The 25,778-nt window shown below is 45.8% G+C and overlaps 1 long non-coding RNA gene across 1 annotated transcript in view; it reads left to right on the plus strand.

Annotated features, from left to right (window-relative positions):
- The first annotated feature begins 230 nt into the window (after positions 1-230).
- Positions 231-25,778, plus strand: part of LOC141567238 (uncharacterized) — a 61,924-nt gene continuing 36,376 nt past the window's right edge. The window contains exon 1 of the long non-coding RNA XR_012489734.1: positions 231-411. This is a non-coding gene — a long non-coding RNA (uncharacterized LOC141567238). The remainder of the gene's footprint in view (positions 412-25,778) is intronic.

Raw genomic sequence — 25,778 nt, forward strand, 5'->3', positions numbered from 1 at the left:
CTGACAGTGTGTCTCTGGGGTAGAGGGGGCTGGTGGGAGTCAGTGAAGATGTGGAGGGTTGGGTGGTACCGTTAGAGTTGTTGATTTTTATTTCTTGAAACTACTATGAGGATTAAATGAGATCATGTTTGCAAAGTGTCTGGCATTCAATAAACATTCGTCCCCTTACTGCCCTCTCCTTCCTTCTCTTTTCAGAACATCTTGAGCAATTTGGGGAGGATGATGACAAAGGCAGCCATCTCTATATAAGGAGGCCTTGGCTATGGGCCTGGCTAGATGGTGGTCAACCCATGTAGTCAACAGATGTGTATGGAGCAGCGACTATGTTCCAGAACACGGACTTGAATGAGATATGCAGGACCCCTGCCATCATGGAGCTCACAGCCTAGTCTGGAGATAACCCATAAACAGGTGAACACAAAGATAAGCTTTTTCCATAGTGATAACTGCTATGGGAGGATCACAGATGCTATTGAAATTGGAAAGTCAGTGGTGGCAGCTGAATTTTATATGAAAGTGTCTGGAGGGGCATTTGGTTGGAAAGTGGGGCCAGAAGGTTTAACTCAAATTGTTTTTTTCTTAAGTTGGAAGTTTATTTGGAGGTGTCTTTGGGAGTGAGCTATTTAAGACTTTCTGGGGAATGAAGCTAATGTGTGCTTTCCCCAAAGCCCATCCTTTAGTGCCAACACTGTGCAGAGGATAATTAATGTTTGAGCCAAGTTCTGCAAGACGAGAAGGAATCAGACACGCGAAGTTCTGGGGGAAGAAGTTTGTAGCCAAGGGCCAGCCTGTGGGACCTGTGAGGGGTAGTGGGGCAGGACATTGGGATGGGTGCAGGGAGGCAGCGGGCAGGGCCTGTGGGCCAGGGCACAGGTTGTTAGGACTGAATTGCCAGGGTGGGGAGCCACTGGAGGGCTTTGAGCAGGGCTGGGGCGCCTTGATCTGATTGAGGGTTTAAGCATTTATACGTTTTAGAATATTTTAGGTGAAGTGGCAAGTGGGAACCGCAGCCCCTGGTGTGGTCCAGCATATCTGGGAATGTTTCATGTGTTGTGTCTTGTTGGAAGAAATAGGAAGTGATCTGATAGAAGTAGACCTCCACGCGAGGCTTGGAGACGTGATTCAGAAGAAGAGATGCCACAGTTGGGATGTTTTCTGACCACGAGGGAAAGGGGAGATGTGGGGAGAGTCTGGGAGATGCTGGGGGCGGGGGACAGTGACTGAGATGTAGGGAAGAGGAAGGCTGGGACTTGGGGCTGGGGGCTGCTGGGCAAAGAACACTTCTCTCTTCATCTTCTCCCTGATGTGGCTGCCCCAGGCAATGACCTAGGTGTTTGTGGACTCCCCAATCCTCAGGGTGCATACCTTCTCCCAAGGCGGTCCTGAGCTTGCTTAGGTTCCAAGGACTAGCCCCTGTTGCTTCTCTCAAGGGTTCTCCCCAGTTCTGTTGCTGCCAACAAGGGTGGATTGTCCAGAAAGGGCGGGGCAAGTCAGGTCAGGGCTACAGGGAACCCTGAGAAATGCAGTGGGAAGTTGTGATGATCCTTCGTGATTCTTTCGTGATTCTCTTAGATGGAGTGCTTATCCATCAACCCGCATGTGTGCATGCACTCGGACATTTCTGGTCACATCCGCTTACAGACCCTCTTATGTGTATTGACATATACCTGGACCCGACCACACCACACCCTGGCAACTCTCAGGTGTCTGCACACATTTGGTGATTGCAAAGGAAACTCCCTGCATCTGTTCAATTCACATCCAAACTCCTGATACACAGGGCTGCACATGCAGAAGAGCCTTGGTCTCCTGGACCCTCCCTCCGGAGACCAGGTCTGGGTACAATGCACTGTCCACCAGTCTCAAAATGCAAATTCCATAATTAAATTCTACTCCAATAGACCGGAGATTTGGAAACTGACTCATTAACCATTAGTGGGTCATGAAATCAATTCAGTGGGTTGTAACCAACTTTCAAAAACAGTACAATAAACGTGAATAGAATAGGATAGGAAATATGACTCTGTCTGTCTTATGTGGTAAGGATAAGTATAATCCTGTGAACTTTTTTTTTCAAATATATACATGTGGGTATACTGGATTGCAATGTAATTTTTTTTTTTTTACTATGATTTGTCGTAAAAAAAAAATTGCTTGGAAAGCACCACTAAACCTTATTTCTTAGTCTAGCACCATGGCAGGCAATACAAGAAGACCTCACCCTTTCCCTGCCCTCCAGAAGCACCCGCTGGAGGGGAGCCTGGATCTGGGCAGAGCAGAGTGTCAGGGCCAGACCCAGGGCGGGTGGACGGGTGAAGCTGGCAGGTGAGGCTTTGTCTGGTGGCCTGGCTGAGGAAGAAGTCAAGAGATGCTTATAAACTAGAATGATGGGACCAGTGGAGGGGGTTGTGACAGCAGAAGCTCAGCCTCCTTCCAGGTTTGGGGTTTGGGTGACTGAAGCTGAGAACACAGGAAGAAGGATAGACTTGTCTCTTCTGAAGGTTGATAGTGAGATTTGTTACAAACATACTGAGTTTGCGGATGGGCAGTGAGACTTTTAGTTGGGCATGGCCATAGTGGTCCTGGGTAGAGTCTGAGGGGTGGGGAGAGTGTGGGCCAAAGGTGCAGATTTGGGGTCTGTGTGTGGGCAGGAGCAAGCATAGACTCATGGAGGATGTGGGGGGGGGGTAAAGGAGAAGAGGCCCAGGGGAAAGCAAGGGAGAGCCAGGGGCAGGGAAGCTGTGATGGGGGTGGGGAAGAGTATGTAGCCTCAGGTAGAGAGGCTGTTATGGAAGCCAGGGGACAGGTCCCCTGGTGTGTCACATGTGGCATTGAGTGAAGATCAACTGGGGAGAAGAACTGAAACAACAGAAGAGCTGCTGTGGGTGGAACTTCACACTACTGGCTCAGTGGATCAAAGAGCCTCAGGGACCTCTGAGAACTTTTCCTCAGCATGTCTGAAACCATTAGGATCCAGGAAGGAAGAGATGATGTGACAGCCGGGCGAGACGGGGTCTGTTTGGAGGTGGAGCTGCACTGTCGAACTGGCAGCTGAATCCCCTCCCCACTGGCCTCCCTTCCCCTCGGCTGTTGAGTGACACACCTCCCTACGGCAGCCGAGGGACTTCTGGAGACATGAGTTCTAATTCTGCGCATCAGGAGTTCCCTTCACTCCCCATGGACCTCATTTCCTGACCTGAAAATGAATGGGATATCACTGGAATAATCACTTGAACCTCTACTTTCTCTAAATTCTTTGAAATTCTCCAATCTGTGAAATTCTCCAATCTGTGAAATGGAGTTTGCCCTACTTCCTTCATCGGAGGAACCTTTTTGAGAACCATCAAGAACCACCAAAACAAGGGTACTAAGATGATATTTGTTAATAATTAGATTCAGAAAGGCCCTCAGGGGCCTGAATTAGCCAGATAATTGCTGAGTTCCCCCATTTCCTTTCCAGAAGTACCTTCTCCTTTCCTTCTATCTCCCAACTTCTTCACCAACTGTATTCTAAAAATTGTGCATAGGGGTTGGTAAAAATTAGGGGATAGGAGGAACAGAGAGGCAGAAACTCATCAATCTAGTGAGCAATTGTTGGGTACCGAATGGGTGCAGGTCCTCTGTTAGATGCTGGAGTTACCATGGAGACCAGGCTGCAGGACTGGCTCTGAGGGTTCCCTGCTCCTGCAGAATTTCAAATCCAGATTCCATGGCTCCCATGCTAGACCTACCTACCTGAAAGCTCCAAGGAGGGAGCCACAGTGTATGTCTGTTTACAAACTCCCTAGGGGTTTTTGTTGCACTCTGAAAGGTGGGGACCACTGAATGGTAGGACAGGAAGAAGCAGCTGCTAAGGTGGAGCGGTAAGTGCTAGGAGAAAGTGGGGTCATAAGTGCTGGGACAAGATGGCTGAGGAAACCCAGAGCAGGAGACCTAAGGCCTGGAATGTGTGGACGTGGATGCAGTCAGGAAGACTTCCTGAAGGAGATGCTGTCCACATTGAGTTTTGAAGGATGCAAGAAGAGGGAACAGTGTGTGCAAAGGCATGGAGACTTTAAATGGATGGTCACGTGCTGCCTTAAAAGTGTCTGCACATAAAGTGCACAGTTGAGGTGGGAGGTGCATCTTATAGGCAAATCTACCTGTGACCCTGAGAAAATCCTACTCTCTTTTCTCAAGAACTCTGACTGGTTTCCATCATGAGGCTGGATGGGTTAGCTGGGAAACCAGTTCAGGTTATTAATGGAATAATGCAAACAAGGGAGGCAACCACATGAAATCATGTCAGAATGAGAGTGGGCTTTTCTCAGATTTCACAAAGATCAGGTAAGAACGAATGGGTACATTTATCGAGCCCTCATGATGGGTAAGCCTGGACCTGCACTGTTGCTATCTCAAAGTAGGTATTATTTTCTCCATCTTACTCAGCAACTCAGAGAGATGGAGTGACTTGCCTAAGGTCACACAGCAAGTGAGTGGCAGAGCTAGGACTTGGGTTTAAGCTTTCCCAGGCACACAAAGCTGTGGCTCAGAGTGTGGGAACCAGACTGCCTGGGCTTGAATCACTGATCCATATTTCTGAGGGATCTTGGGCAAGTGCCTTAGGCTCCCTGTGCCTCATTTTGCTCCTCTTTAAAGAGGCCAGGCTATCAGAGCCTTCCTGGCAGGGCTGTGGTGAGGACTGAATGAGCAATGCGTGGTGAAAGGTGGTGAGCATGGTGGCAGTCATGCTTACTCCTGAGCCCCGGCTCCCAGCGCTGTCACACTCAGGCAACAGGGACAAGGGACTCAGATTTGACGGTGCCAAGATGGACAATCCAGCACCAAACGTCTGGAATGGATTTTGAGTCTCAGCCATGAAAGCACTGCTGATGTCCTTGGGATCCCTTGTCCCCCTCCCGGGAGTCAGGGGACTGTCCCTTTAGCCTTCCTGTGCACCAGTTTGCTCCACTTGGCCGAGGTTGGTGCAGGGCCAGCAGCCTCCCAGTCTCATCTGGGATGGTGTTAGTCAGCCCCAGTCAGGAAGATGGCTCTGGGGAGAACGATGATGGCAAAGCAAACTGGCCTGTTGTGGAGAGGGTGCTGGTCTACCTGCCCCAGAGGCAGACAGGAGAATGAGATAAACTCCAGATGTGGCAAATTTTCCACAAGTCCTCGGCTGTAAAGCCCCTTTGACAGGATTTCTAAAGGGCCTGTGTGCAGGGGCGGGCACCATGGCGGGGAGCAGGGGTTGTCAGAGGCTGCCAGGGCATGGCTGGGGGCAGGTGGAGTCCTGCCAGGCGGGACTGCAGCCCGGGAAGTGGGGGATGGGGAGAGTTTCTGTGAAAATGAGCCTGACAGTGGCGGGTGGTGTGTATGTGTGTGTGTGGTGTGTGTGTGTGTGTGTGTGTGGTGTGTGCACGCACGCCCAACATGATGGCAACCCGTTCTTGGAAGGGCCCCTTCTGGAAGCTGTGTGAAACTGTGGGGGGATGAAAGCCAGGAGACAAAGGGCTGGAAGGAACAATGCCAGCACAGATGGGCAAGGTTCCGAGACCAGGATTGGGGTGCTGCCTTGGAGACCCTGCACCTCTGTGCCTGCTGGAGGTGGGACAGGCTGTGAGCCCAGGGCAGGCCGGGATGGCCAGCTGGCTTACAGGCTCCTTTAACAGAGCTTCCTGCATGCCATGGGAGAAGCAGAAGAAGACAGCCTCCTGGGAGACAGTCAGGGTGGTCATTTGAACTCACTGTGACAATCGAAGGGCTTCTAAATTTGGCCCAAACCATCCCAGCTGTGTGGCCACAGTTATTATTTTTCAATCAGCCAGTTCAAAATAGTAATAGTTTTCTGCCAGATCCTCCTGAGTATCTTTAGTACCTACTGACACATAGGCAGGGCTCAGAGAAAACACATTGATGAAACAGGGGTTGGAGTCGTGGAGCCTCCACTGTGAGCTGAAGAGCATTCCAGATACCATGGAGGACATCAAGCAACAGAGCAGATGAGGGCGTCACCTGCCAGAGAACAGCACACACACAAACAAGCAGCCGCGAGGATGTAACATGATCAGTAACGACAATGGCAGCAGCTAATACTTGTGGACGTTCAGAATGTGCAAGACACTCTTCTAGGTGCTTGCTATACATTAAGTCATTTCACTCCTTGGAGAAGGTGAAGTAGATGGAATTACTAACCCCCTTTTATTAACAAGGAAATGGAGGCACGAGGTGATCACATAATGCTTGTAAGATCCCACAGTGAGTGCAAATCCCGTGGGGAAGGTATGATGAGCCCCATTTGCAGCTGAGGAAAATGAAACTCAGAAAGGCCAAGGGGACCAGAATCACTCAGAAACAGGCAGAAATCTACGCTTTGCTGACCAGACATGGATTATGGATGGGCCTTGGTGTGTAATGTGTAGGCCCTTGACGGCATTCATGCTGTGTGCGAGCTGTTGCCCGAACCTAAGCCTTTTGACCTGAAGCACAGACATGTTCTGCAGGGGGCCCTCAGAACCCCTGGACTCCTCTGAACCCCCTAAGCTAGCATCTTGCAGCATGCTCAGCCTTCCAGGAGCAGGTTTCCATGGCTATTCGGCTTTCTCACTAATGCTCCCAAGCCGAGGATGGAGCTAGACCTCAGGGCTTCGCTCAGCACAGCACAGACCTCAGTCCTGAAGCAACTCGACTTTCTGACACCCTCTCACTGGGCCTGATGAGGGACTCCAAATTCCTCAGTGGCTTTTAAACCTTTGGGTCCAGGGATCTCTTTGTTTAAATGGCGTCTTATTCAAAAGCTCAGTACAGCAACGTTGTGCTGTGCTGACTGCGGATGGAAAGACCCCTGTGGCCTGGTGGCCGGCCTTGCCTGGATGCTGTGCTGGCCATGCCTCAGGGCCCCTTGGGTTCCTGGGAGCACATTTGGACCTCCGGAAACACGATGCTTTTTGACGTCCCATTTAGCCCTAACACCGTGTGATCTGGTGTTTATCAGAGGAGTACTTGCTCTGTAGAGAAGCTTGAACACATGGCAGGGCCATGTCTTTGGGGTCCAGCCCCACAGTGGCTTCTAGTCTGTTTTGGGTGACAGGGGAGGTTAAAGGCAGCGTGAAAGAAGAAGAGGCTTCTGTGTCCCTCTGGCCTTCATCCCCAGCAGCAAGTGCAGTTGGTTGAATATGTCAGTTTTGGGTGGACACACCTGTGTTTTAATCTCATCTTTTCCAGTTCCTAGCTGGGCGACCTCAGGTAAATCATTCCACTCCTCCCTCTTAGGGGTGCGGGTTTAAGTACGATAATGCACGCACAGCCCGTAGCCTAGTCCCTGGCACATGGCACACAGGCAACACGGCACAGTTTGTAGCACGGCTGTGCGAGGGGTATTTGGGACTGGCTCTGGCAGGCGTGTTGCTTCAAGGCTGGACCCAGACTTTACTTCTGGAGAAATTGGGAAGTAAGCCAAGGTGTTCTGGGCACCTCCTTCCTTTCAGCTGTCCCTCTTCTCTGCTCCTTTTGATGCCACAAACAGAGCTGTATTGCCACGAAATTCCCCTGCCCCACAGCTCATCTTCTCAAGGTCAGTTATTCTTTGGGCCTTCCAAGGTGACATCTGTAAGTGTGTTACGCGGTGCTCTTCTCCCAGGCGAGGCCGGCAAGCACTGGCTTCTGGAACAGGGCGGAGATCCTTTGGCTGCTTGCACTGGGCCCCTGGGGCACTCTGACTCCGTCCCCCCTCTGCCCCCAGCATGCAGCCCCAGCCCGGGGGATTTAAAATAGTCAGTCTTAAGGGGGCATTTGGATGTAATAGTCTTACCAATTTCTCACCCAAAGGAGTGATCTGAAGGTAGAAATGCTTAGCCAGCTCAGGGGTTGTAAAGAAAGTTCCCTTTGGCCAAGACTCCCAACTCCCTTTAAATTATTTAAGTGTCTAAGTGACAGTCCTTTGCCATGAGGCCAGAGCGAGGTTTTGCTGTTTTGTTGGGGAGACGGTTTTTTGTCTTCGGAATGTGTCCGTGGAGGCTGTGCATTAAGGCAGGAGGGAGAAAGGGGCTTGTACCCAGAGCTGGGCCTTGTTTGAGAGGTTGGAGAGGAATTCTTTGACTAAAGCAAGCCATTCTCCAAGCCAGGGAAGGAGTTCTTTGTCTCCGTGGTAGCCAGAGAAGATGTAGGATGGATGCCAGGAAGAAATAGAAATTTCCCAGGGGAAGACACAGACCAGCTGAAGGAAATCAGCATTTGTCCCGAACCATGATGGCAGCACAGAAGCCAGCAGTCTCGCTGCTGTCTAGGTCCTTTGCATCCCGTTACCTGATCCCACGCCCCCTAGTCTATACTGCATACATTATCCGGGTAACTGAAAACAAACGTGGGTGTCTTCCTACATGATCACAGGTATTGTAGTGCAGATCTAAACCTCGATGCCAAAGGCAGAACCAGCGGGCTTCAGCGACCATCCATGTGTAAATCCCGGTTTCTGAGGTTTTGGCAGGGAGGGCTGAAGTTAAACACTGTATTCGTGACCCAGATTCCTGTCTGCTTTGTACTGTGAAGGCCAGAGAGTGCTGGGTCTGAACTCAGTACACCTGCCAGGTGGAGGTGGTGGCAGGCTTGCAAAAGGCGGGGGACAAGAATCTGGGGTTCAGGGCAGTCAAGATCGTTGTGCCAAGGGGACACCTCTCACATCTGCAGCCAGCAGCACTGCCCAATAGTAGAATGGGCAGCAAGACCCTTGCCCACAGGATCCCCGGAGCTGCAGGAATGATTCAGAGAAGCAGGGGACTCTAGAGCCCACCAGGAGCTCATGCGGCATCTAGTCTAAGCACCTCGTCTCACAGGCCTGGAAACCGAGGTCTGGAGCTATGGAATCACTGGCAATTTTAATTTCAGCTGTCACATTAAGCATCTCTGATTCCCTTGACTATTATTGTCATCCCAAACACCAGCATGTTTATTAAGTAACTCACAGTTTGGGACAGGGTTGAAACTATAATCCAGGCTATTAAAAAAATAAGTCAGTTTAGAAAAAAAGCAAAAACCCAAAACTAACACCATAAACAAAATGAAATGAAACACTGGGGAAAATGTTTCTAGCTCATCATCCCAGGAAAGAGCGAATTTCTTTAATATATAAAGAGGCATTCAGTATAAATTAATAAGAACCAACAATGCAACAGAATATTTGACAAAGGATATACATCATTCAAAGGATAGGAAATTTAAATGGTTCTTAAACATTTGTAGAGTTTCTTGCCTTCATTCACTACAGCAGAAATATAAATTTGAAATGTTTATCTCCTATTTGATTGGCAGATCAAAAGATCAAAAAGTTTCACATCACCTTGTGCTGCCCAGGCTGTGGGGAAACAGACAGTGTTATACAATGTTGGTAGAAGTACAAATTGGTAATAACTATCAAAATGAAAAAAAGGGCACATTCCCTTTTACCTCCAGATATTTTTCCTACAAAAATATTACACGTTAGCATACCTACCAAGTGACCATGTAAAGGATTCTCGCTAAAACATTGGAAACAGCAACAGAGTTAAGAGCCAAGTAATTAAGAAATTACTTAGAGGACTTATTAGATGAATAATGGTATAGCCATATAATAAAACACCACATAGCCATTAAAAAGAATGAGACAGCTGTATGTATGGATATGAAATAATCCCTAATATATGTACATTGTTAAATGAAAAAGGTAATTGTAGAATAAATGCTACCATTTGTATAAACAGCAACAAATAAATATATATATATATACACACCTCTGTACAGGGACATTTACATATGAAGTAGCTTATATGTGCACAGATTATCTTTGGAACTATACACCCACACAAAATTGTAACAGTGGTTACTTCTGGGAAGGAGAACTGCGTGGCTGAGGGACGGAGTGGGGAAGAAGACTTGTCACTGTTTGCTCTTGTCCCTTTTGAATTTTGTATCATGCGTATTTTCCTGGTTTTTTTTTAAAAAAGAACAAATAATCATTTAATTCATCTACCTGAGATTCAGAGAAGAGGCTCTCCAGGCCAATCTCAGCTCTGAGTGACAATCACACCCCAGATGACACTGGCCTTGACGTGGCATAGCATGGGCCCCAGAATGAGGCTGCCTGGGACCCACTCAGCTGAGGGCTAGAGCAGGCCTGGGGGTCGGGAGAAGTCAGCTGGCTCAGAGGTCTGCGAATCCTCAAAGACACTGGAAACAAAACAGAGCTTTTGAATCACCAGTGATCTTGAAAACAAATGACGAGTTGGGTCAAATCACAGGCCCATTTCCAAGTGTCAGTCTGACTTCTGCCCCCGACCCCAGGAGGGGGAGATGTGTGAGGACAGGGGCAGGAGTGGAGGCTTTTGTAGAGTCTGTGGTGACTTGTGTGGCCTGCTGAGGAGTGCTGAGCACATGTCTGCGGACACTTCGGAGGGTGGCGATGAGGTCAGCTGGCTGCTGGGTATGACGGCGGGTATTACCGCCATTGCTGTTTTCTCCGAGGTGAGGGTTAAACGGAGCAGGTGCTATAGCAGAAAGAGCAAGGCATTTGAAGACACGCTGACCTGGGCTCTAGATGTATGAGGAGTACAGTGTTAACTTAATTCAGCAAGGAGTCTGTTAGACTGAGGTGGTTCTAATAGTGTGGTGGCCTACATAAGCAAACCAAAATCTAAGCCTGTAAATGCCTCAAGGTTACGGAATTGAAACCTCAGGACAACCAACCACAAATAGCCAACTACGCCATAGCCAATCAAATAGTTTCCTTTCTTTGCTTCGGCACCTTCTCTCTATGAACTCCCTTGGCTCCTGTCAGAGGAGCGCTGGTTTTGTGCTGATCCATCAGAATTGATGTTTGCTCAAATAAGTTCTTAAAAATTTTAGTATGCCTCAGTTTATCTTTTAACATAAGTAGGAGCAAGATCCTTCACCTTTCTCAGTTGCAGTTTCTCATCAGCAAAATGGGGAGCATCCTATCCACCCTGCAGGGCGGTCATTCGGCCTGATGTGAGGATAGAGTGTGCAGAGTTCTCAGCCCCTCCTAGGTGCCCATGTTGTCTGGTGTCGCCAAGGTAACATTGTTGGATTATGACAGATGGTTGCATCAATTAATAAACTCTATGCAGGTGGCCTAGGTTTGAATCTTGGCTGTGCAAATTATAGGCTGTGGGGTTTAGGGAACGTTACTTATCCTCTCTGTGTTACATAATCTGTACAATTGGGTTAATAATAGCTCATTTAGGGTTGGTGTGAGGATAAAAATGAGATCTATATTATGCTGTAAAGCACTTAGCATTGAGCCTGACTTGGAGTAAACAGCCAAGAATATCAGCAATCATTCTTGTCATTCTTATTATTTTGAAACAACTTGATAATATTTAGTCAGTCAATTATTGATCTTAAAAATGTTTGGTTATCAGGCTGAACTTTTTCTTTTTTTGGACACTCTGTGGGCAGTTCTGGAATGGGGCTCTCTAGTTTGGGCAGCTTATGTTTTCCAGAGATACAGATCAGGCAAATGGTCAAAAGGCACCGAATTAGACTCGGCATTGTTTCCTGGGAAACTGCATCCCATCTGGCAGTGCCCATGTGGGACCAGGTCAGGGAGGAGTCACGAAGGGCTTATTTCAAAGAAATGAAAAATACTGTGCAGCTCTGTGATGACCACGGAGAAAATGAAAATGAAATTCAGAAGACGTCAGTGGAAGGGAGAAGTACTGTCCGTGCCATGGATTTTTCCTGAGAATCCGAGTACAAAGGAAGGGAGAGGCCATGCTTGGGAAGTTGCTGCAGTTTTGGCTCTTTTTCCAGGACAGAAACATGGAAATAGGAAGAAAAACAGAGGGTGGGGGCAGAAAACCTCCAGATAGAACAACTTGAAAAGTATAGACAATTGCAGAGGTTGGAGAAATGGCTTTGAAGGGGTTTAACAGAGGCATAGTTCCGAAGGGGTGCCCAGGACAGCATAGAACTGATGACTAAAGTAAGGTCAGAATCGAGGTTGATTAGGAGACTTGCATGACAACAATAACTCCTCTGCCCCACCCCCAAATTAGGTGACACACCTCCACAACACGAATAATGAGGAGAAGAAATGTTTTGGATGATGAGGGGAGTGGGATGGGAGACGAATCATTGCAGGGCACACACATTAATTTAAATAATAAATGAAAATAACATCCCACCCAAAGGATACCTGGCCCTAGCTAGGGCCTACAGCCTCCCTGACATTTTATTAGAACTTTGTGTGATTAGTTACGTTTTGATTCAGAGGTTTCCCAAAGTGTGTTTCCATTCTATGGCTGGTCCAGGCTAAAACTCCGGGGAGAAACCTGCTCCTTCTCTCTGCTTCTGGACGATGTAAGACAGAAGCACGGAGGGCCCTTTCCCGCCATGTTCCTCGCAGACCTCTCTTATGCAGTCACTTCCATCATGATGTGTTTGCTAGGATAGTGTGTGAGTTTCTGAAATTGGCTTAACCCAGAATCCCTGGCTACACTCTACTGAACTGTAATTTAATCCGAGGCCACTTTCCCCAGAATGGAAGCTGGGCTAGACTTCTGGTCAACAGGAAAACTGAGGACAGCTGTGGTGACACCCACCCCAGATCATTCCAGAAGCACAGTGGAATCTCAGGGCTCTTGGTACAATGAGAAAAGAAATTGGAAACAGGATCTAGGTCCAAGCCGTTACTTAATTGTGATTATTATTTTTTTTTATTTTTTTTATTTCACCCCCATTAAATTTCAACCCTGGGATGGTCAAAATCACAAGGCTGCACACCCTGGAATTTGAAACCTATTTTGTAAGCATTTCCTCACAGCCTCCCACAGTTTAAATATTAATTTGCCTGTAATTGGCGGAAAAGACAACAGGCAATTAAAAAAAATGCTACAAAGCTGACTTTCTCCTTCCTCTGCTCTCCCTTCCCTTTTCATTTCGCCGCCGCCTAGAACTGGATGTAAGACAATGGGACCCCGAGCTGTGTGGAATTCTAAACTGGGGCTTGCCTTAAAGCTACAATATGGATTTAATTTATATGCAAATGCAAGCAATAAAAAGGCAGACACTGTAGAAATTATAGGGTTTCCCCCCTCCTTTTCTTAGGAGATGCGCAAACCCTTTCTCTCCTCTTCCAGCTAAGACCTAATTATTATTGGTTCCTGCTACCTTCCCCCTTTCCTCCTGCCCAGTCTGGGTGTATACACTGGGCCGTTTAAGAAAAGCCACCGAATATTGGGAATAAGAGAGGGAGCATCAGGATAATTTCACAGTCTGACTCCCCTTCCTCCCACTGTTTTTTCTTTTTGGCCTGCCGGGCCCTCCTGTTGGCCAGTAGAACGCAAAACTGATCAAAGCCAGCCGGAAGCCTTAAGTAGGCCAAAATGGAGCTAACGTATGCTAATGGAGGAGCTAAATATACTTTAATCCTGTTATAATACAAGGTAACTTGGAGGCAGGGAAAGGGCCTGGTGGCTTTGGCAGGGGGCGGAGGGGGGCTGGGGACCCCTGTGAACCTTGAATAGAAGTCGCTTCCTATTCTTTCTCTGACTGGGGGTGGGGTGGGGGGCTTCTTCCTCAGTTGCTCACACCAGCCCCGCCTGTCCCGTTTACTGAGTGTCAACAGTTGGGTGAGCAAGACTTCACAGCCCTTAGATCAGTACCCTGTGACCCTCCACATTGAAGCCACACCATTCAGCCTAGCCTTCCAGCTGTTGCCTGAAGGATGAGGGTTTTTTCCCCCCCCCAAAGTAGGGCATGGTTTAGGAGAACACTAGGCAACAGTTTTAAATTATGTCCTCACCACCACCCAGCTTGCGCTGCCGATCCTGGTGTGGGGTGGGGGTGGGGAGGTCTGTACAAGGCCCCCGGCTGGTCTAGCCTGGTGAGAAGCTATGTGGACAGACAGATATTTTGAGCAAAACTGAGCACGCCTTGGAAAGGAAACCAGCCTCTTTGCCCACCTTCTGGCTTCCACCAGGCTAACCTCTGACTTTAGAGAGGAGAGAGAGCATGGAGTTTGATTTGGTAACTCTTGCTGAAATAAGAGCTTGGGATCCTCTGCTCCCCAACTTTCTCTGGGTCCTGGGCCTTGGGGGCTCATTTCAGAATGCAAGGGAAGCAGTTCCTGGGTCTGTTCTCCCTTCAGGAGAGCCAGTGTCAGGGCCCTAAGGACTTCGGAGACTGATGTAATTTTAGAGCCAGCCAACTGCCACTGGTATCGGAAGATTAGAAACAAAGGTCGTATTGAGGCCTACCTCCCACCATGTGGCTGGAAGTCTGAAGGGTGGAGTGGGGGAGGAAGCAAATGGCCCCAAATATCTCTGCGTTAAGTACAAATTACATACTGGATATATTAAGTTGTAATGGTGTATTCTGAGTCTGACTTAATTTCGTGAGAACATTGGTGCACCCTCCCAAATGTGGAGTCTGAGACACATGGAAACAAAAAGGAATTCAATACTGATAGGATATGTTTGGTTTGAATTCAGGCACAGCTTTCTCTTTCCTACTTTTTTTCTCCTCTTCTTCACTCCTTGTTCCTCTTACTCTCTTCCTTTCTCCCTGCACTCCACCAGCCCTACCTGGACGCTCTAAGCAGCAGAACCCTTCGGAAATAGCGTGTTTTGGTCATGCTGGTTTTATGAAGTTGGCCAGAAAGTGTATGAACAAATAGGTCCTGAAAATCTGCCGTTGAGCAAAGAGATCTTTTCTACCCCTCAAGCCAAGTCTCCATTCCCTGGTCTGCAGAGTGAAGGAGCTCTCCGAGGGGTCCCTAAGCTTCCTTCTAGGCCTCTGACAGTCCAGGCGGTGCTGGATGTGTGTGCAGTGTTGACCCATGGACTATGTCACTCCAATAGTACAGAGGAAGGGCCTTGAGGGGTTGTGTCACCTAGTGCAAGAGAGCCCACAGGCTTCAACTTAAGAGAGACTAGGATTTGATACTGGCTCTACCACTTACTGGCATTGTGATTCGGAGCAAATTCTTAACTTCTCCACACTTGAGTTATTTAATCTGCAAAAAATGGGGGTAGAAGTAGTTATTTCTTGGGGTTTTGAGGATCAGAGGAGCTAATAGCAGTGACATGCTTGATATGGCCCTCAGAACATGGTAAGTACTTACCGAAAGCGACCTCCTATGACTACAAGACTTACTCAGCACGCTGCTACTCCTACATTATCAGATGAAAAGTCCTTTTTGGTCCTTTTAATATTTCGTTAAGAGTCAAATGCCAAATCTGCCTGGAGCCAGTTCTGAGTGGTCATCTCCCCCCACCGTTTTCTCCTGTCATGTGGCAGGGCACTGGTGTTGCTCAAAGCTAGGTTCAGTGTTGATGCCGAGGTCCGCGGTCTGGAGGTGCATCTCATTCACTTGAACATTCTACTCATCTCTGGTTCTGCCTTTCCTCTCAAATACCTTCCTAGAGTCCCGGAGTAAGGCCTTGATACGCGTAAGTGGAAAATAAAAACTATTTGCAAATGTCCCATCTGGCTAATACTTTCTATTTCTCGCTTGAGTAGCAACCCCCCACCCCAACCATGAATCCTAAAGCCTGAGTCATCATTGCTGTTCTTGCGACAACTCATAAAATGGTTTTAATTATATGGTGTTTTTCCAAGTAAACAGTACTACCGAAAGAGAAACCAACCTCTAATTTTTGTTGGATTAAGTTGGGAACAGTCTCAGCGCCATGACTGCTGATGACGTAAGGGATCTGGGGCTTCTGACCCTGTCGTTTTTCTCGTACACGTCCTCCCTGGACGGTAGCAGCGAGGAGTAGGAACTAACCCAGAGGTGATATGCAAAAACATTCAAGGAAACTTCAGGACAGGGCTCCAGATCCGAGCTGAAATCCCGGAGTCCTTTTGGTAACAGTTTTGCCAGGGGAAAAATATGCAAAGATCTTTGTTTCCACCATAAACAAACACAGTATTCTCCTGACGACAGTATGACCCAGGAAGCAGCATCCTCCAGGACACTGTCGCAAATCTCTGACTGCAACAGCTGATTAGTGAGCAAGTTCTCTTCTTCCTTTATTTAAACTCTTTATGTTGCACACATTCATTAACATTTCCCTGCATGTCTCATTATTATCTCATCAAACATTTATTATTACTTCAAGATAGATAATTAAAATTTCATACAGTTATTTCTCTGTATGACAATCCAATAGATTTCAAATTTCCCCACCCTCCCCAGCACTCATCTACACACTCACAAATGGGTCATAAAACTCATGAACTTTCAATTCAATGTTCAGAAAGCATAGGAACAAAATCTAAAATTCATTTTGAATGGGAGTTTAGTTTCCTGAATAATGACTCAGTTATTGCAATTGTTAAAGCATCAGAGAAAGAGTCTCATAGGACAATCCTTGTTCTTTATCAAATAAATAACTGAACTCCATTGATAACATTACGAGATAGACAAACAATGTACATGAGTGATTTTTAAGACCAGAAGTGGATTTGTTAGAATTGAGTACTTCCAGACAGCAACTGCAGTAAACTCAAAAAAGATTAGCAAAGAATTACTCTCATTCCAGGATGCATATTACATTTAGGATTAGAAATCCTGATGTGGATTATATATCACACGTATTGTACAGAGCACAGAAGTATCAAATTCATTGCAATTAGGGTGAGATATTTTTTCAGTGGAATTTAAGAATGTAGGTTGGTTTTCGGCTACTTACAGCTCTGAAGAGAATTTCCGGGTAGGAGGAACGTCCAGCCTTCACAAGCCAGTGGCCTCTTGTTTTTTGTGTGCCGTTTCCCCTCACCCAAGTGTGAGCAGAAAAATCGTCTAAGACCAAGCCAGGCCCCGAGGGGCTTGACATGCAATTTCTTAAATTGCTTGGATTTGGTTTTGCAGCTATAAATCTTATCATTTCACTGAAAAATAATCAGTGCCAAGCTCCAGGAAATTTAGATTATCTCACTTTTCTTCTTTAAAGATGCAAACCAGGAAGATGCTAACTTGGTTTGTCTAATTAATTAAACAGGTTAATGCCACTTAATTTGGGAAAAATACTAATGCTATCCTTGAATCGCTTATCACCCTGATCCAGAGAAGGGAAAGGCTATGGGTTGTGGACCCATCTCTTCTAAACTTTTTAAAAGAGGGGTTTGGAAAGCATCACTTGGCAAGCACCCATTTCCCCCACTTTGGGGCTTTGCACACATAGCCGCCTCAGGTTGCAGTGTCGGTCACGCGGAGAACGTTCGTTTGTTCTGCACTCATTTTTGTGCGCAGTGGCCGAGCACATGGCGCAGGCGCAGCCCAGGGTTTTGCGCTACGGCAGGACCGGAGGGCTCGTCTTTTTCACAGGCACTCAGGCTGTTTAGCCACTGTGGGTGTGTACCTGGGTCCACCCTGGGACAGATGGCCAGTGCCACTTCTGGACTTGGGGGCCCGCTCACTGATATTAAGTCTCCTTTTCCCAGGCTGCCCACATGTTTTTAGTTAGTGGCAAGGACACAACTCAGCTACAGGAATTTATAAACATGGAACATAGCCCTGGCATGTAGAAAAAGACCCTTGCCTGCAAGGAACTTTAATTCATTAATTTTTGTTGTGCTCCTCCTACTCTGCGGAGCAAATTGAACAGTGCACAATATAGGCAGAATGCAATTTGGTCTCAAGGCGTCTCTGGTAGTGAGCGTGATCCTAGGAGGTGTGAGGAGTTTGGAGAGCCCAGGGGTGGCTTTATCCGGGCGGGGGAAGGTGCTTGTGTGATAATGGAGCAGGGATAGAATGGTGGGGAGGCTTTGAAGAACATAGAGAATGCTCTATGTTAGAGCACGCAGGAGGCTAGTCACATTGTCACCAAATCCTTATTGAGCGTCTCCATGAGAAGCAAAGCACAAGGTAGGCTGACATGGGGCTAGTCCTGAGATGATCATCTCACCGATGTAAACACTCTGAGATAGGCAGCAGGATAGGATTCATCTTTGTTACTCCCACACGTACTGCTTAGGAGACACTCAAAAACTATATGTGTAACTGATTTAAAATCCATAGCTTCCCTTCTGGATGTTCTTTGCAAAAGGCCACTGAACCCCTCACCTCTTTTTTTTTCTTAGTGATTTTTAGGGCCTTTCTCTTTTGTTCTGCATACTCTGGAGTCCTTCCTTCAAGATGCTCACATCTTGGGTATCAGAATCCTTCCTCACATCTCAGTGCTTGAGTATTCTCTAAGTTCCCCTGGGGCGGGGGGTCTACCAGGGCATTAGGCTTCTTTGGGGTGAAGTGGGGGACAAAGGAAGTATCTGCCCTCAGTGACTTTACTTTTGATTGGAAAGATAAGAATGAAAATTTGTTGGTTCCCAGTGAAGTCGTTTTCACAATGAACCTGTGAGGTACGTATTACATTGTCACCATTTTGGAGAGACAAAAAGTGAGTCCCAGAGTGGTTTTTAACCTGCCAAAGTTATACAGCTAGTGGCTGAGTGACCAACTCCCTCATTCAGAGCTTTAGAGGGGTACCCAGAACACTCTATTTCTATGTCTGTCTGTCCAGTGGCCTGCAAATGTCTCCTAGGGCCAGGATCATGTTCGATTCATATGCTGCACACACCTGGCACAAAGTGACCTTCTGTAAGGACATGTTGAATCAAGCAGTGACTCTCCCAGTCTGACTGGGACTGGGAGAGCAGATTCTAGAGGATCATCTATTACAAGAACAGACCAGCAAATAGTAGGATAATGTATCACCACCACCAAGTGCAGTTTTCATTGTGCATTTTTCTTTGTAATTCTCTTCTCGCAGTGGTATTGGCCAGTCAGTGAGAAAGGCACTACGTCGCATGCCCAGACACAGCCTAACGTTGAGCAAATCTGAGCTCACCCTCACCCCTAGCCCCGTTAAATTGGTTTGATCAGCTTGGTGGCCTGGAATGTCTGAAGTCTTGCAAAAGACACAGACGTGTTTATTGGTGGGTCTCGCATACAGTCCCAAATTTGATATGGCTCAACAGTTGCAAGGCCGTGTCTGTCTGCTTCTAGCACTGCCTCAGCCTCATTGCCCAGCCCCCTGCCGTCCCTCGCCACCAACAGAGGAGAGTAAATATATCTGGTTGATCCCTTAAACATCTTTTAATGTAGAATAAAATCTTGATTTTAATAAGGTGAGAATTTAAATCTTGGAAAAGTCAAAACTGCTATACAAATGTAAAGTGGGAGATGAGAGGAAGTCTGGCTTAGGAAAGAGAAGGGCTGGTCTGGGCTTGAAATACCAAAGGTATGACTTTGGAAAAGTCACTTCACCTCTCTTGAATTTTTGTGGCCTTTTTTGGAAATAAAGATTAGTAGTGATTTCCATAAGGACAAAATGAAATAACCCATGCAGAATACTTTGCACATTTTGTGGGATGGAGTGGGTACTCCATCAAGTGTAGCTGTTATTATTTGCATTTCTAACTCCCACCTAAATCTCATGTACATTCTCTATAGCTCACATGGCCTAGTACATTTCAGTGTACCATTACCCACTGGATCCTGTAGCACTGTGACAAAAGTCTAGAATAGGCACCAGGGGGTCTGGCACAAGGCCAAGTAAGTAGTTTCAATGAGTAAAGGTACCTGATAGGAGGCAATAGAGAGTAGTGGGGTCTGTGGCAAACAGGTGTGCCCATGCCTTGATTTATAGGGGCAATTTGGCTCAGCTCCTGCCAATGCCAGGTATAAATGTGGGTCAAAATGTTAGATTTTTCAAAAGAAGCCAATTTTTTGTTTTACAGTGTGAAAATTAGCTGGTAACTGCTTAATATCTTCTGAAAATATGGTACAGGCCAGCTCTGCGTGGGCCACACCAAGCATGTCTATGGGCAAGATGCAGGTCTCCATGTGTGACCTCGGGCTCAGGAACTCTGCCTTCTTCTGGATAAGCATGAGGCAGGGAGGAGCCAAGAAAGGCAGGAGCCTGGCAGATGCTAGTAGGCCCTCCATCTTGTGTAAATTGCTGTGAAGGTCTATGCCAGCTCTCGTAGGACAGTGGGGACAATTAAATGAATATTTAGCACAGTGCCTGGCAGATAACAGGAATTCAATGTTATTGTGTTAGATGTCTTATAGTGAATATTTTCTGAAGATGACTTAGATTAGCTGTAGCTTTTGGGGGCCACCTCAATTCCCATATCAGGGTTAATGTCACTTATATGATCTTAGGGACATCATTATAGTTTTGTGTACAATCCACTTCTCTCAGTATTTCTTTCATTATTCTTTGTTGTTGATATAATTACACTTGAGGAATTGTAGTACTAAAAGGGCCTTTGGAAATAAGTTAGTCCCACCTCGATATTTCAAAGAAAAAGAGACCTGACTTTCCAGAGAAGTTGAGTGACTGACCCAAGGTCTTACCAGTGGGCTCCTTGGACTTCTGTTTAGTTGTAGATGGGTTTGTGGTTCCAGCTCTGTCTTTGCTCAGGCCAAGGCTAGGCTAAGCGCTTGTTTGACAAGGACCAGATGGGAAATATCACACTGTTTGAATCCAGGGACTGGTAGGTGGTTCAGGTTACTAGTTGTGATGTGAGTAGTGGGGCCTGACACATAGTGGGGATTAGAAATTGGTCTGAGGGTGGAGGGAGAAGGAAGGGGAACTAACAGGAAGGGTGTGGAGGGAATTGCAGTCCTGACTCTTGGAAAGTCCCTGTTTCCCTGAGCCTGTTTTATTTTGTTTCCACCTCTTAATATCCCTCACTCTTTGATGATGCATTGTCTTCACTGTCTGTCTCCTCCCAGTCGAATGTAAGTTCCACGTGGGCAGAGCTCTTTGTTTTGGTTGCTGCTGTATCTCTTCCCCCCTGTGCCTTCCCTCCCATCCCACTATGCCCCGCCATTTTCAGCACAGGGCCTGGAGCAGAGGGGCACCTGTAGTGTTTGTTGTATGAATAATACTAGCAATGTGCAGATAGTCATATTTGTCTCCATTCTTCATGCATGAGATGGGACCAGTCACAGCTCCATTTATGTCTGAGGTGCTCCAGATAACTTGCTCACAATGACGCTGCTAAAAAGTTACTGGTAGACAAGACCCAGAAACCGGTCCCCTGATTCTAAGCACGGGACAGTCCTTGATCACTTCATACATAAATTCCACAGTCTTGGCAATACAATTCTGACTGTTGCTTTGGTGCTCGTGGGTGGAAAGGAAGTATTGAGCTAAAGGCTTGCAATTAAAAAAAATTTGTCAGATTCACGGATAGAGTGTCATATTGCTGTGGTTTGGAGCGGTTGACACCAAGACAGGGCTTGTCGTATTAAAATAAAAAAGATCCCACTTTTATCCCCAAAACTTTGTCTGAGTTCACGCTCCAGGTGGGAAGCAGGAAGTGTTTCCTGAGTTGAGAAAATAAGGTGAAATCCTCAGTCCTAACCTAGTGCCCAGACTTGGAGAGCTCCAAGGAAATCAGCGGGACTCCCCCCCCCCTCCACCCCCCATTCATTGAATTATGGAGTCATAGGTTTCAGAGCTGAATGGATCTTGGAAGTACCATCAGGCCCTGTGCTTCCCAAAGAAGGGTGCTTATACTCCTGCTAATAACATTTTACATTTTCACAGTTGCACATTTATTTAAATGTGTAGTAGATAAAAATGACTATTTCATTAATCCCATAATTTCAGGCTATTGTCTAGGATAAGGCTTATAAATCAGTGAGTTATTTAAAAAAGAAGTACTGGGTTAATTAGAGGATAAGGATTATGAGAAAATGGCTTTTCTTGGCTGCAATGCCATGCAGATTTATGTGGCTGCCATTTTTATTTATTTTACATTATTTAGATTAACACCTCGAATAGAGAGCCAAACATCCCCTCCTCGGCTGACCAGCAATAAATAGCCGTTTGACTGCTGTAGGAAATAAATAAATAAAAACAACCATTTTGTGCGAAAATTGGTGCTAACTGGCACTTAAGATCAGAAAAAAGTTCTTTATATGTGCTTGATGCCTTAAGATGCTACCCGCCCAAAGCTCTGAAAGACTTTATGATAGGCAGTAGTACTTATGACAATACTACTAAGTTTTTGTAGAATTGTTATAGTTGATAATAAAATTTTCCTGTTTAATCTCAAAAAAAAAAAAAAAAATCCTGTTGGCATATAAACGCCTGAAGTTTGGGAAACGTAATTTTGTAGCTAAGGAAAAAAGATCTAGTAATAGCCTTACTAAAGTCACTAAACAAATTGGTGGCAAAACTCTCACGTGAGCGCAGTGGAATTGCAAGCGGAGGACAGCATCTTCCCAGCATCTACCAACAACGGCATTCATCTTTTTTCTTCTGCCATTGCCCTGTCATCTCTCCACTCAGCAAAGGTTTCCTGGGCAGCAATGGCCAAGGGTTGGGTGGCATAGAGAAGCTGTGGGAGAATTATGTCATCCTCCCTGTTGCCAAGGAGCCTTATTCTATTGGTGACACGAGCCACTCATGTGAATCAGGAGAGATCACCATACCCTCTTGATCATACAGCCAACCAGGTCAGTTCCCCCATTATGATCCCTTGTTGTGAATCATACTCGTATGCATCTTTTTTGGCGCTAGTGCTATATTCAGGATAAAACACCCAAAATTTACAAACTAATGAGAGTAAGCTCAAAGTAAAGTTGTACTTTTAAATTTTGAAAGATTTTATTTATCAACAGGACAAAAGAAACTAAATTTAAGAAGTAATGAAATACAAAGGAAACTAAATACTATAGAAACAAAAGTGGATGTGATAAAGATGCATTAAATAATAATGATTTTTAAGTTAAAAAATTATTTTAATTCTGTTAATGGCAAAAAGACAATTTGTTCTCACTCAAAATTATTTTTAGTTTTAGAGAAATGTATTTGAATATGTTTTAATGTTTGTTTAACTCTTTGTAATAGACAGTTGTATTCGAAGTTTTGGTTCTAAGTTCAGCTTTTTTTTTTTTTTTTTTTTTTTTAGTACTTAGTTGTAATGGTTGTCAGAACTGAAAAGAGAATCTTTACAAAGACATAGAATGGAAGAAACGCAATGCTGGCTGTGCTTACTAAATCAAGATGCTCATTTAAAAAAAAAAAATCCCATCCAGCAATTATGCAAAGGTTTTTATTGAAATTCATTCAGTCAGCTAGTCAGTTTCCATCTTCCTTAATGTCAATTCTTGTAAACTAATCAAAAGTTATATTTTTAACAAATGGGTTCAAGATCCACTGAAGCTCTTCTTTTGGAAGAGTTTTAAATAGTTTCCAAGTTTTTAAAATATGCAAATATTAAAGCTTTTTTAAAGAAAAGGTATCACATATATTATCTCGGAGAACAAAACCACACAATGATGGAAACATTTCCAAAAATCTGGGCTCAGAGTACTTTTACTATAGCACACATTACTTTGGCAAAACAGTTACTTATCACTCCTTGTTAACATACTACTTTTACCTGGAAAGGATAGATTTTTTTTTTAATTAAGAACATTCCAGCTGTTATACTATGATAGCTAGTTTCATCACACAAAAGCCCAACAAATTTAGAACACATATTTTTGTAAAAGAAAAATATATAACTTGCCTTGAAATCAATTACCTTTTTAAAAATACTTTGCCACGAGATAACCTACAGTCCTGTCATTGTACAAAGGATTGTCGCTGTCACTCTACATCTCATTGAGAAGTGTTGTAAACATTCTACTACTTAAAATGATGTAATATATGAATCATACATAAACTGCACATGTCACGAGATGCTGAAACAATCAGAGGACTAAAGGAGCCACTATTATTCTTACCATGTGTGGACAGGACACTGTCCCTTCTGAATTCACCACATACCATGTGACACATGAAGGTCTGATATAATGACCCAGTGAGAGCAATGATGCTAGATCTTGAATTAAATATTTGTAAAGTTTGTGTTACTCTTTAGACAGATAGTAAACTCAAGCAGAATTTCGTATTTTTTTTCCGCACAGCCTACGCTGGAGGTGATTGAATTGGAGAAAGGTCCAGAATAATATGCAGAATTATGTGGTGTAGACTTTAAGGAATGTGGGCTGGACGGTCAGAAGGCTTCATTGAGGAGGTGGGCATGCGCTGACATTGAATGAGTGAAGTGACTCGGAAGTGAGAGAGCAGCTGACCAGGTTCCACACAGCAGGATCCCCGGGCAGCCTCTGGGAAGGCATGGGTTCCCCTTTGCCTCTCCTCCCTGCAAAGATTGACAGCTGACCAGAAGCCAGGGAGTCGGAGTAGCACATCATTGGGGGTAGGGTGAGGGGTTGGTGCTTCTCTCAAGCCTGGCAGAGCCACAGGGTCTGGGCTGTCTGCCTGCCACTCCCCATCCCCATTTCCATCCCATCTGTGTCCATCTTTGCCTTGCCATCACTTTGTGCTGGTTTCTTTCATACCATGTTTCCCCCAAAATAAGACCGGTCTTATATTAAGTTTTGCTCCAAAAGACACTTTAGGGCTTATGTTTAGGGGATGTCCTGAAAAATCATGCGGGGGCTTATTTTCCGGTTAGGTCTTACTTGCGGGGAAACATGGTAGTATCCTAGCTCCCTGCTTTCCTAGGAAAAATTCAGCCACCCTGACCAGGCCAATGCATAGTTCCTTTAGGGCGTCATTGTCCTGAAGCACTTTTATCTATAGTTGGTACCTTAATGTTGGCCAACCCTGAATGTAGCAGCTCTCATGAATCTATGGCCCTTACGGTAGAAATTCAGGTAATGTAGGCCACTGGACCATGAAGACATTTCCTGCCACGCTTCATAACAACCAAGGCTAGATCCTCCAAGGTTGGCCATGGAGCGAGTCTCTGCATGGAGTAGGTGTAGTGGGACCAAGAACTCTATCTCTTATTTCAGACCCCAGGATCCAGCATCCTCCTAAGCTCTCCAGCTAATTCCCACCAGCACCACTTTGTCCTTAGGAGATATTGCTGCTTATTTTTTTTCCTCTCTGGCCCAAACTTAGACAGAATATATCTTCCTCTCCAGACTGCATCACAAAACTAGAAAGTTCAGGGTTCAAGGCTCTCTAATTTCCACTTAGCCAACTTAAATCCATCCATTCTTTCCAAGTCTGGGGAATAAACCAGGGTCTCTAGGAGACCTGGGTTATAGGTATTACCATCTTCATAAGTGCATACCTTCTTAGCACTCAACACTCAGGACAGGTTTAGACACCTTGGTTCTTCAAAGTCCAAGTTCAAGAGAGTGAAGCCCTAGATGTAGATAGAGTCAGACAGGTAGCCTCTCTGGCTATCCCCACATCTGCTTTTCTAGTTTTCTCTCTGGGTTTCTTCCTCTTTCCTGAAAGAGCAATGCTGAGAATTGCCATCCATGAAGATCTTATTTAGCTCCTTGCATTTGTAGAGCATTAACTAATTAATCAATTAACAAATATTTATTTTCCATCAAGTGCCTGGCTCTGTGCTAAATGCTGAATAGCCAATGGTGAGTGAGACTATCATAGTCTCTTCTGCAGGAGCTTACAGTCCAGTGGGGGAAGCTCATGTTCAGCAGGTGAGCACACCAATTAGTGTTGATTACAAATAGGACCAGTGCTACCAATGAAAAATCTGGGTTCCGTGGTAGACAATAATCGTGGTGATGGGGTGGGCACTGAAGGTATCTCTGAGGGAGGAAACTTTGAGCTGAGGCCTGAAGGACAAGTAGGAGTTATCTAAGGAGACAATGTTGGAGGAAGAGTGTTGTAAGCAGAGGAAAAGCATGCGCACGACCCTGGAGTCGAAGGGAAACTTGACTCTGGCAAAGACCCAAAAGCTGGTTAGTGTGATTGAGCTGGAAGTGGGTCCTGATGAAGCTGGAGAGGTGGGCA

This window comes from Rhinolophus sinicus, linkage group LG01 (assembly GCF_036562045.2).
Source record: "Rhinolophus sinicus isolate RSC01 linkage group LG01, ASM3656204v1, whole genome shotgun sequence".
NCBI lineage: Eukaryota > Metazoa > Chordata > Mammalia > Chiroptera > Rhinolophidae > Rhinolophus > Rhinolophus sinicus.